The 13,394-nt window shown below is 36.8% G+C and overlaps 1 protein-coding gene and 1 non-coding gene across 11 annotated transcripts in view; both read left to right on the top strand.

The window, feature by feature from the left end:
* The window catches only part of Robo2 (roundabout guidance receptor 2), a 1,164,975-nt gene that overhangs the window by 386,535 nt on the left and 765,046 nt on the right, over positions 1-13,394 (top strand). The window lies entirely within an intron of this gene.
* LOC116086702 lies at positions 8,139-8,278 on the top strand. The gene has a single exon (XR_004117072.1). It is a non-coding gene; the product is annotated as a small nucleolar RNA SNORA48 (small nucleolar RNA).

Below are 13,394 nucleotides of genomic sequence, written 5' to 3'. Positions count from 1 at the left end.
AGGGTCTGATTAGACATTCAAATTAAATAGTTTCTCATTAACCTTATTTGACAATAGAATGAACTTCTTTAATTGAATAGTTAGTATCATCTTTGTAGACACTGTTAGATAGTGGCAGATTCAAGAAGAGAATAGTTGTGAAATCACCTTATTAATGAGCTCAATTAGGATAGTGAGCCATGCAATCATAGGAACAAGATTGAGATTTGGGGTGGGAAAACATTAGAAGAGACAATAAATATATCTTAAAAATCATTATGAAGGCCTTGATATGGGAAAGCAGAGAGCATTTGTCCCATTAGGAAAACATGAGAGGAAAAAGATTAAAGAGAGAGTCAGAAACGAAGCCATCATAGATAGGTAGCATGGCAGAAGTACCAGACTTCAGACTTACAAAGACTTCCCCAAAACAAAGATGTCCTAACTTTCATTGTCTTCTTAGTTTTGAGTTTGCTTTGACTCCATCATAACTCCCCCAGATCTATTCATTCACAGCAAAGCTTACTGTCCTTCATCGCAAGGTACAAACTTTAAGGTATGTGGCCTAGATTCAACAGACTGGAGGTGATCTCTGAAGTTACCAAAGAAAGTGGCAAACCAACCATCCAGCGTGCACTACTACATATACTCTACCTCAGAAACAATAAAGGCCACTCACAGAACATAAATTTTTATTTTTAATTTTTTTGTGTGTTTTTTTCCTTTTTCTTCCATGAGACTCCAGTATCTATTTACTTCTGAGGAATATCCTTTAAAAATTTTTTATACTGATTTAATATTAAATGTCAAGACTGTGCTTAATATTAACCTCTAGGATATCTTGACTTAAATCCTAGAGCCTGTTAACTTTAGTTATGTGGTTGTTCTTGTTGTTGTTATTATTATTATTTTATTACTACTATTGTTTGTTTCTCTTCTTTCGCAGATGCAAGCTTAGAGAAATGGATTTTACATATATGATGGAAAAGCTTGAGATGAGGAGCTACTTTTATGTCTTAGTTATCGTTCTACTGCTGTGAAGAGACAACATGCCCACAGCAACTTCTATAAAATAAAGCATTTAGTTGTGGCTTGCTTACAGTTTTAGAGGTTTAGTCCATTGTCAACATGGCAGGGAGCAGGGTAGCAAGTAGGTAGACCTTGTTGGAGAAGTAACTGAGAATTCTACATCTGGATCCATAAGCAGGAGGAAAAGAGAGAGCCACTAGGCCTAGTTTCAGCTTTGGAAACCTCAAAGCCCACCTCCTACTGACATACTTCTACAAGGATACACCTACTCCAACAAGGCCACACTGTTAGCATTTTGTCTAAGCTCAGCCCCACAGTTACCTGGCCGTAGCCAGGGATGCCTGACTCACTAAAAAAGGGGTCTGCTTGCCCTCTCCTCTCTCTCTTGACCTGGCTCTTGTTTTCCTGCTCCTGCTCTGTTCCCTAACTCCATTCTATATTATAACATAGTGTGGCTGGTCCCTCAGAGAGGATGCCTCAGCATGGGCCTGCTGAGGCACCAGTTTCCCTCATACCTGATTATACCTTTGCCAAAACATATGCGAAGCTCTGCCTACTTGCTACCCTGCTCCCTGCCATGTTGACAATGGACTAAACCTCTAAAACTGTAAGCAAGCCACAACTAAATGCTTTATTTTATAGAAGTTGTTATGGGCATGTTGTCTCTTCACAGCAGTAGAACGATAACTAAGACATAAAAGTAGCTCCTCATCTCAAGCTTTTCCATCATATATGTAAAAACCATTTCTCTAAGCTTGCATCTGCAAAAGAAGAGAAACAAACAATAGTAGTAATAAAATAATAATAATAATAACAACAACAAGAACAACCACATAACTAACGTTAACAGGCTCTAGGATTTAAGTCAAGATATCCTAGAGGTTAATATTAAGCATAGTCTTGACATTTAATATTAAATCAGTATAAAAAATTTTTAAAGGATATTCCTCAGAAGTAAATAGATACTGGAGTCTCATGGAAGAAAAAGGAAAAAAAACACAAAAAAATTAAAAATAAAAATTTATGTTCTGTGAGTGGCCTTTATTGTTTCTGAGGTAGAGTATATGTAGTAGTTCATGATGGATAGTTGGTTTGCCCTCTCTCTTTATCTTTTCATGAACACATTACACACCACCTAATTCTTCTCAAGTAGGGCCATTCCCTGATGGTTAAGCATTTAAATCTATGAGCCAATAGGAGATATTCTTACTCAAACCACCATGTACAAGATTTCTCTATAGTCATAAGGGTTCTCCTCAGGGAGAGGTGGAGGATAAGATGTAGATACAGACAAGTTGACTTGATCTTGGAGGCAGAGGCTATAGTCACTTGACCACAAGTCAAGGATCATCAAAGCCAGTAGAATTGGAAAGATAAGAAAGAATGGGTTACTCTGGAGCCCCTGCAGGGAGCCTGGTGACAACACAAGTCAATTTCAGCCATTGATCCTCCCCATAGACTTTCTGCTGACTGATTTGTGAGAGAATAACTTATACTAAGTTAAACCACCAGGCTTGTAATAATTTATTATAACAGCCACAGGGAAGTCATGCGGTGTCCACGAACAAACACTCTTTTACAGATTTCTGCCCATGTTGAATTGACCAACAGAAGGTTTTATTGGCTTTACTTTGTTCTGATCCCTAAAATCCAATGTGAAATCAATACTCACTAACATTTTTCTTTCTGAGGCATAAATGGTGTTTGATGTGTTCTGTGAAAAAAGCCCCTTTTCCATACACACCTAAATTCTTATGGTGCCTTGCAGGACTTCTGTTTCTTTTAGTAAATAGTGAGGACTTTGTGATGATGGCTAGACACAGGCTCTAAGCCTTACTTCTGAAACAAAAATAGGCATAAGGTCAGAATTAGTCACAGATATGGCTCCTTATTAGGGAGAACCCCATTACATTTCTTGCACATTCTGAAAACCTTTTCACCTTCTGTTTTGAGAAACAGGTTTTGAAATTATAGTATGTTTGCAACATTTCTCCCTTCCCTCCCAAACCCTACCATATACTCCCATTTCAAATCCATAACCTCTTCTTCATAAATCTAATTATATGCATTCATGTACACACACATATATAGTCCCAAATACAACCTGCTTAGTCTGCATAATGTTATGTGTATGTATGTTTCGGAGGCTGATCATTTGGAATTGGATCATCAAATGTTCTGCTCTTCTCTGAGGAAGACTGTTTCTCCCATCTTGGCATTCCTTAGATGTGTGTAGTTCCTTTCATGGTCCTAAGGTCTTATAGTCTTTCCTCAATTTACTTTAGCAAGTCTATTTGTGGTCATGTTCAGCTCAAGCTTTGAGTAGTTATGTTGGTGAAACTTAATAGAGGTAGCTTCCAATATTATGAAACGATACAATTTCATACAAACTCCCTGATCCCCTAGCTCTTACACTCTTTTAAGACTGTAAGATTGTACATTCTCTGAGTCAGTGTTCCCTCAGCCTTGAGTGCAGGAGAGTTTCACTATTTGGGCATTCATAAGAGGACTAGCACGAAGGTTATTTCATGATATTTTTGTTCTATGAGAAACTAAAGTTTTTATTGGATTGAAATATTTTATTCTAGCAAAGTGGGGCAATATAAGCCTCTGTACAATTTCATTAACCTGAACACCCAGCTGATAGTGCTCTGAAAACAGAACTTTGGCTTGTCAGTTTCCCAGACAGTTGTCATATAAAACAAGCCTTGTGGAATCTTCCTAGCTAACTGCATGTATTAAATATGCTTCATTTATCAGATGAATGATAATGTCTAAAATTCTACAATTAATGCTAATTACTAAAAATTTGTATTGATTAAGGGAAATATAAATTACATGTAAGAATACTTCTGAATACTTTTCTTGAGTTGGTTTCTCTAAATATGAAAGTGAACATCCGTGAAAGAAAATGTGTCAACCTGTTTTTCCACAATTGATTAATATAAGTTACCTCACAGGATATTTAAACACACTCAGTGCCCTTGCTCTGGTTCTCTTCCTTTCTAAGCTCACTGCCATGTTTTCAGGGAGTCAGTCTAACCATGTTCCTGTCACTCGTCATTAGCTGACACTCATATCTTCTACTATGTATGTGTTTCTTTTATCAACCTGTTCTTTTTCATTTTGATTATGATAACCCTTCATTTTCAGAAATATTTACTATCGCTAAAACATATCCAGAAAAATATTAGGTAAACATCTTTACTGGCTTTTTATTTCCCTAACTTACCCTAAACACACACACACACACACACACACACACACACACACACACACCTATATTTTCATTCTTAATTGTCTGCAAATGAAGATCTTCAATGGAGATTCCATACTTCTCTCTCTACTTTAGATATGTCTTTATTTTACTGTTTTACATTATGTTTATCAAAACTTTTTCTGATAGTGTATGAAAATTTCAAAGGCTTATACATGTCTCTTTAAGCAATAACTGGTCAAAAGTTCCAAATATCATTTCTATATATTTGTCAACCCAGAAGCCTCATCTTTACGGCAGGAAGACAATCATTCTTAGAAATTGACAAGGAAATAAAAGTCTGACTAAAAGGAAGGAAGACCATTGTTGTTAAAGGACAATGTTTGTTACTTCACAGCCAGAAAAGAAATGTCTCCAATAGCTATTTCAAACAAACAAACAGACAGACAAAAACTCTTAAAGCATTGTTTAAATTTTATGTATTTGGTTTTGGAGGGTAAAAAAGATATTCAACTTTATAAACATTCACATTATAAACATTTCTGATGCAATGTTTAAAAATGGAAAAATTACTGTAAATGATTCAGTTACTATATTATTCAAGTGGAAATTAATGCCATATTTCAAACTAAAAGAATATATAAACACAATGTTATTTTCTTAATATTACATTTGTAATCTCTTGTTTCAAATAGTGTAAAATGTCAGTTTGTTTGTTTGTTTTTAAGTAGGAAAAAGCTGATGAGGATGATTTCTGTATTTGTGGTATTTTAGTAGCTAAGCTCAAAGAACATCTGCCAAGTACCACCTAGTTTTATGGTGATTTTTAGTCTGAAAGTCACATGCCCAGAATAACTGAAGAGAGGCCAAGAGAAGCATCAGATAGTAAAGGTTTGGGCAGTGCTGGTTTATGATGGTCGCTCTACCTGAGAAGGTAGATTCTTTTAACATAATTATTTACCTAATCTCATTATTTCAATGTGTATCCATTCATTTTTCATTTACTCCATCATATTCATTTATGCCTTAAGCACCATTTTGCTGAGAATAAAAACTGAAGGACACACAACCCATTGTTGGAGCCAATTTCTTTTTAATGGCTAGCTGCAGGCCTAGTTTTTACCTCCCCAAATTATAAAATATCAATTCACCGGATTTTGTTAGAACTAAAGGAAGAAAGAAAAGAAGAAAGGAAGAAAGAGAGAAAGAAAGAAAGAAAGAAAGAAAGAAAGAAAGAAAGAAAGAAAGAAAAAAGAAAGGAAGGACAGAAAGAATTTTAAGATTCATATTTATGCTTTTGATCTTCTACCAGAAAAGTAAATGTTTCATTGTTGCACAGCCCCGAAGTTATTGTTCCCAAGAATGAAGTTACTTCATGCTTTGGAAAATAAACAAGTTTTTGGTTTATGATAAAATTGGAATATAAAGAATTGTTATAATTAATTTTCACTGTATTACCCTATTGCTTTTCAAAATAATTTTTTGTAGTAAATTACTGTAACTTAGGATGTGATTGCCAGTCGTATTTGCAGTTGATTTATTTGTTTTAAAACATTTGAGTTTAGGATTGTCTGGGTCTTAAGTATGAGATTTTATTCACATTATCAATTCTACAAAGCAGTTTTCACTGTGAACCAAGATGCTAGAAATACATATATTTCAATTATGTTCCCCCAGAGGCCAGTAATTATTGGAAAAGCAGTTAACTGGTTTTATAGTCAACCTTTGTTTAAAAGTTTGTCCCTGAAACCTGCAATCTAATCGTCCTGGATTACAGGGCACATGGTGAATATAAAATTGCAGCAGCAATTCAGTGGAAAATATGTTTGAGATCTCCTTATTGGTCTGTACGATTGTGCCAGAAGGTATTTTGCTAAAAACCTTTCTTCATTTCATTTTTACATCATTTTGAATATATGAAAAAACATTTCTATTTTCTTTATTTCCTTCTTCTTCCCTTCATCTCCTTTCTTCTTTTCTTTTCTGGTAGTTTTATGCCCGAATCCCTTTTGCTAGATGCTGATCCTGTTAGTGAAGCATTGATTATGTTGTTGAGATTTCTCATCTCAACCCTGTATTTCGGCAGTCATAACATCCCGTTACAGAGATTCCATATTACTTTAATTACTTTAATTATCCTTTAGTGCATTTAAGTTCTAATTTAGCAGAATGAGTGCTATCAATGGATTTTGATTAGAATATTCTAAGAACTGTATCTTTCAATAAATCATTTATAACATGTATTATATATTACCATTGTTCCCAATTGTTTAAAATACTAAACTATATTCAAGGTAATGACTCTGAAGACACTGTGAAAATAATCTCTGTTCAGAGAATTTACCACTCTAATCATTGTGTTTTATTAATATCATCCAATAAGTGCATATATCAGCCTAATTTCTGAGATTTAATATATATATATTTTCTAACTACCATATCTATAAATTGGAAAACAGTGAAAGAATACAGAAACTAAAAATGTTTGGTCTAGTTAAATTTTCTTTTTATTGATCATATGTATACTTGAACATTTATATGTTCATTTTATATATATCCATATATTTTGTAAATATATATATATATATATACATATATATATATATACATATATATATATATATATATATAAAATGTTTACTATTCTCATACAATTTGTGGCTAGTATCTGCAAAAATGAAACTGGAAGTAGGTTTTGAAGTCTTGGGCTGTATCCTGAAGCCTGTAGGAGAATTATTGCTGATTGGAACCAAGAGCATATGACAAGTGTTTTAAAACTAATGGCTGATGATGAATGTCATACAGAATGCATTGATGGAATGAAAGCTGACCAATTAACTCACAAATGTCTCAACTCTTCACTGACCTCCAATGTTTAATATTTATTAGGGTATCAACTCATATTATTGATTTTAATGAGTAGATCATAATGTTCTTTGCCATACTGAAGCACTTCTATTAGACAGTTGATAGTGCAAAGAAGGAAGTGAAGACAAAAAAGAGTTACTGTTGAACAATGAAGTGTATATCAGGTAATGACGTAGTGTTATGGATCCATTCACTGGATACCTAGCGAATAGAGCACAGTGACGGATCAACAACATAATTCAGCCAACATCTTTTATATCTGTCCATAGAGCCAATGAATATATTTTGACTTTTTTCTTATTGATAGGCAAGTGTTGGTTTATGAGAAGATCAGTGGATTTTTCACGGCAGATCATAATAGTTGATGTATGTTCCACCAGATGATCCCAAATTGCTTATATCCTAGAATACAGAAAACCCTGCAATTAATTGAAGAGACAAGTTTCCCAGAATCAGTAATCATAACTTAACAATTCTCTTCAACTTGTTTCTCTCTCTAATAAAAGCACATTGACCAAAGCAACATAAAAGGAAGCGGTTTAGATCACTCTAGGATTTTAGTCTATCCATGTGGGGAACTCAAGAAGGTAGGGACTTGAAGGGGGTAGTCTATTAAGCTCTCAGATAAATCAACTCTTTGATCCCTAAATTGATTTTCTCGGGATATTTAACAGAGCTGGAGAAATGAAAGAAAGACGACAAAATTAAGAACTGAGGTTTATCAAAATTGTGTCCAGAAAAGTCATCTTGTAAAGAGAAAAGAAATGTTTGCTGGTTTGCAAGTCATATAGAAATATATTTTTCATCTGAATGGAAAAATATATTCTGTGAATAATGCTTATTTGGTAGGTATGTAATACTGCTTGATAATTACCACAATTAATGAAAAATAGCAATATTAATTAATGAAAAATCTGCTTTGTATGACTATTATTAGTTCACACTTGTGTTACCTTGTATATCATTGATTTATGTTTGTTACAAAAGAATTGGTTATTTGAATATTGAATATTAATCACAATTAGAAATCCAATACCCACCTCCCTGCCCCAGAAATGGGCAAAGAGACACCTTGTTGGTGGAATTGATCTTCTATCAGTTAGAGACATAACAGATGACAGTTCTTTCATCCTAGCTTGATGCCTGACTTGGTGGCCAAAACTGCCTTATATCTAAGGCTCATAAAAATCAAATCAAATCAAATCTGGGCAAGCACAGTGAAAAAGGAAGAAGACAGATAGAAACCTTTGCACTGTCATGCCACCCAGTGACCTGCTCTCCACCACATGGCACAGGTGGGTCATAGATACCTGCTTGCCAACACATCACATAGTGCAGTCAGAGGATATGGCCCAGGGCATTGCCAGTCATTTGGCCAGCATGCAGCAGGAGCCACCGTAGTGCAAAAATGTGATAGTGAGATGGGAGAGAAAGAGAACTGGAAGAGCTTGTGCATTATGAAGAAAGATGGAACAAGAGACTCTAAGGTGGAGAGGAGTAGCCTACTGTGAGTGGCCAGCCCCATGATTCTGGGGACATGTGAGGTCCCAGTGCAAGCTGCCACTGAGGGTCATATCTAAGCCTATGGCTATGTATTGGCAGGGATTGGTGTCAATGTCCCTGGCTCATATTACTATAAGAAAACATGGGGATGTCTTTGGTGGAGGTAGCCACAGGAGAAGACATGGATTTCCAGGGCTGTGCATAACTGGCCCTGCCCCTCACTGGATGCAGAGCTCTGGAGAGCTAGCCTGATCTCTTACCAGGTGGAAGAACCTAGGAGATCAGGCCCTGATCCTCGCCAAAACAGTACAGTCAGGCTTGTCCTGGTGTCAGATGTGAAGGTGCCAGCCTCAAGGGCCTAAGTTATGGGAGAGATTACCTTGCCACTTGTCTACAGTGGAGTACCATGGGCATAGAGGTCATGTCACCACACACTCACCTTTTCACCTAAGGCAGTCAGGAAAGCTGCCACTGTGTCATACACTTGGGAGAGCTAACATTGTCCCTCAACACTACCTGGTGAGGTGCAGGATGGTCCCTGAGCCTCAACTGGACATTACAGTCAAGCTGTCCCCCTCATACAAGAAAGCAGCAGTGCTGGCCCTGCATTTGTTTGGTGTGAGGAGGCATGGGTAGTGGGATGGTGCCCTTTTCCTCCCCTCCTTACCATCTGCAGTAATCAGGAGAGTGGACCTGGGGTCATGAAAATGGAAGAGCTAGTCCTGACCCATCACTGTTTATACCACTATGGAGAGTTGGCTTTGTGCTTCTCCTGGGCAGTAGAGTGGAGTTGACACTGATGGTAAAGGTACAGATGAGCCAGACCAAGAGTGTGAGCATAGGAGAGTTGTCCCAGCCCCATGACAGGCTATAGAACTTGGGAGAGTGGGCTTTGAATCTTGATTGGGCACCACAGTAGAGGCATGGGTGTGAGTGAGTTGGCCCTGAGAGCATGAGAGTAGGAGAGCTGAACATGCCTCCTGTTGATGGGAGCAGTGCTTGAGACCTCACCCTAAGCCTGTGGATAAGGGAGAGCTGGAGGTCTAACCAACTCAGCAACCACCTAAGTCCAGATCCAGGGCTCTGAATTGTCCCACCCCCAAATCTATAACATCTGCAAAGAGTTGGGATATGTGAAAGGGCCAGTCTTGCTGTCCCAAAGCTGCAGGATCTACAAGACACAGGATAACCAGAAGGAGTCCCGATACGGATCCAATATTGATGGTGTCACAGAAGCCGAAGATCTAGAACCAGACTAATGACTTATTGAAATGAACATTTGTAAATGACTATGTGTGAACAGAGAGATATACTCTGGGACACACTGTGACAAACTAGTTTTCACAATGAAAAGCTTTCTATGCATTGCCTTTGTTGTTGTTGTTGGTGATGGTGGTGGTGTTGGTGGCGGTGGTGGTGTGTAGGGCACGGGTCTGCTCAGGTGACTTAGGCTTCGTCGAGTATTTGGCCTTGAGCCCTAGAGCCTCTGTGGGCAGTTCTCTGCTTGCAGGGGGCAAAAAAAGCTCATCCATAACTCCTGAGTCTGGCTTCTGTTTCAGTCACAACCCCTCATAGCTGTCCCTGCAGGAGATGTGTGCTCTATCAGGCAAACAATGCCTCAGGCTCCCAGCATTCTAGCTGGACCCTACACCCAGTCATCTGACCACAGCCAGGCATGGCACGCCCGATACAATATAAAGGGCAATTTGCCCCCCCCCCCTCTTGCTCCTTGTCCCTTCTCTCTTGCTTCTTTCCTACCGCTCTTGCTCTTTGTTCCTCTCTTGCCCTCTTTCCTCTCTTGCTTCTTTTCTTCCTCTGTTTTCCTGCTTTGTTCTCTTCTCTTGCCTTCTTGTTTTCTTGCTTTCTTACTTTCTTCCTCTCCTTTCTCTCTCTCCTTTTCTTCTCTCTCTCCTTTCTTTCTCTCTACTTGACTGGCCTATTTTCTCTTTCCTACAATAAAATATCTCATTTATACATTGCCTCCCTTTTAACTAACGCACGCCTGCCCACAGGCCTCAGCACCAGGGAGAGAGAGACACAGGCCATCAGCAGCGACCTGCCTCAGTACAACAGTGGTGTGTGTGTGAGGTGTGTGTGTGTGTGTGTTTTATTTGAGGGGGAGGTTTCGAAGGCATAGGGTGGAGATGAGCAGGACTAGAGTGTGTGATGTGAACCTCACAAAGAATCAATAAAAATGTTAAAAAAAAGAAATTCAATATCATGGTGTCAGTAAATCTAGTGTTTAGTCAGGACATGATGTTTTTCACATAGCAATGTTGTATCCTCTCTTAAAAGAAACCATAAAGCATCCCCCCTGTATCCACCAATGGGGTAGAGTAGAAGACATTTCTATCATGTCTCTTGCTAAGTATTCATTAATCCCATTTGTGTGGACTTCAATCTTTTGACTTTAGTGACCATCTAAAGTCCTCTAACTCTTGATATAATTAAAGTAAGAATTTTAACATGTGAAGTTTAGAAGACAAAGTCATCACTCCATAAATAATCCACATTTACAATTGTTAGGATATTTAAATAATTATATGATTAACATATTTGCATTTTAGCACACTAAGGCATATTTTCCTTCAGGAAAAACAAATATTTATAATACGTGGAACATTGCCCTAACTAACTTTTCACAGTGAAGCATATTTAAAAGTGATGGAAAGGGAATATTAGCGATTACCAATAAGAATAAGTGCCTACAGGCAAACAGTGTGTTCCCTGCATTTGTAAGAATGTTTCAGGACTTTTGTTAGAGGTCTCACACACTATCCCCACAGCTCAGTAGGTTGGTAACTCTTTATATTGAAAACTGTACCACTCTTGAAATTTCTAGAAAATGGATTTTTGTCACACAGAGCTCTAGACTAGTTTACAGAACCTAGTTCTGCACATTCCTCAAAGGACAAGACAGTGTGGCGCAACAAACATCCTCTGTGAACTTGTGCTATTGTCACTCTCTTTGGCACTATGCATGCCACCTTTTAAAAAATGATTAAGTTTGCAAAGGAGACAGAAAAAAAGTATTTCTTCAAAGACCCCAAGTTGAAATTGATAGGATAAGTTTTCACATAAAGTGTGAATTGAATGTATAGTCCACCTTCCTATTGTTTCATAAGAAGAATTTCAAAGTCAGAACTACAAGACATAAGTGGCATTTTAAATAAGTCTTCATAAATATTTGAGAAGAAACAGTCTGATAGATATTTACGATTTAGTGTCATCCCCATTTATGAGGGTTGTGGCACTGTGATATTGCTATTTCATTCAAGATTAAGGCGGGATGTTAAGATATTAAGCAGTCTCTACTTTCAATCATTAATTAACCAGTTAAGTAATACAAGTGATGATGGTTATAATAGTAATGGCAAGCCTCTCTTCAAATAATGACCTTTTTTTGAAACATCTGTGCCAACAATGCAGGTACACCTTGATAATTACTAAAAATGAGAGGTAGCAAATAAATAAGTACAAATGTGTATCTATTATTTAATATAATATAAACTGGACTTTGGAGTTTTATTGGAAAAGCTGTTATAGAACCTTATTATTTAAAGGTGTAATGTAAATTATTTTACTTTGAACCTAAAGATGCAATGTTTGCACTGAGTTGAGACAATTTGGAGATAAAGTATAAAGTAAAACCATTACTATTTACTATTGTTTTTAATAGGAATTTAGAACTTACTACAGAGCCACAGTACCTTGCTGTGTTATTGACACTAAGTAGTATGTAAAATATTTGAGGAGGGAAGGAATGGTGATATTTCATTGTTACAGCACACTCAGTCTTGTTTTTATGTTCATTTCCAAGCTGTGTATGAGTGTACTTCCTGAGGAACAGCTTCTGCATACCTATGGAGACTGACATAGACCTGATCTAAACATGGGTTTAGAAATCAAATATAATTATTGGATGTCTTACATGCAACAATTATAATAATAATTGTAAAACAACAAATAGTAATTGTAAACAATCTAGATGAAGAGTGCATAGGAATCACAGTAAATGATTATTAGTCATAGTCTTATTCTTTTGTACCAAGAACAAAGCTGACCTTAATATTCTAAAACAAGATTTATCACAGTGACCTTTTCATAAGTCATGGCTCTCTTTCCCCAGTTATGCTTTCCTCTTGTGATTTTCTTTTTTAAATAGAGACATTTCTTTCTCCACTTACAAAAGAATAGTTTTGCCATTTTATTTAGAAGGTACTGCTGACACTTGGGAACCATTTCCTGAAAAAATCTAATAACGAGCAAACAATTAAAAATTTTAAATGACGAATGATAGTCTTGATCAGCTTTTAATGTCCTGTAGACTTAGTATTATAATTTAGGATTTCCCCAAATACTGATATTTGCTGGCATCAACCCATCCTTCCTGAGCCCCATTTACCCGTGCTGTTTCATAGTGTGGGAAAGCTTTACATCTATGAATTTTCAAACTTCCCAGCATGCAAACAGAAATGAGGAAGGGATGGAACAACCCAAGCTTTCATGCTAGGAATGGTGTACACTGAAGATGTAGAGATTTTTCATAAATAAATGTATCTATTTGATCCATTACCCATGATTTAACTAGATTTGTAACTAAATTGCACTATCTGGAGATAACAGAAGTCCCTTTAATAAGGCTAAACTAGTATGTTTCTTTTCTTTCAATTTTGTTTTGTTTGCTTTTGAGATAGCATCTCATTCTGTAGTCTAAGATACCCTGGTGCTGATACGAATTGGAAAAGAAGAAGTCAAATTATCACTATTTGCTGATGATATGATAGTATACTTAAGT

The sequence above is a fragment of the Mastomys coucha genome, unplaced genomic scaffold (genome assembly GCF_008632895.1).
Source record: "Mastomys coucha isolate ucsf_1 unplaced genomic scaffold, UCSF_Mcou_1 pScaffold12, whole genome shotgun sequence".
Lineage (NCBI taxonomy): Eukaryota > Metazoa > Chordata > Mammalia > Rodentia > Muridae > Mastomys > Mastomys coucha.
This window is presented reverse-complemented; position numbering and strand designations above follow the sequence as displayed.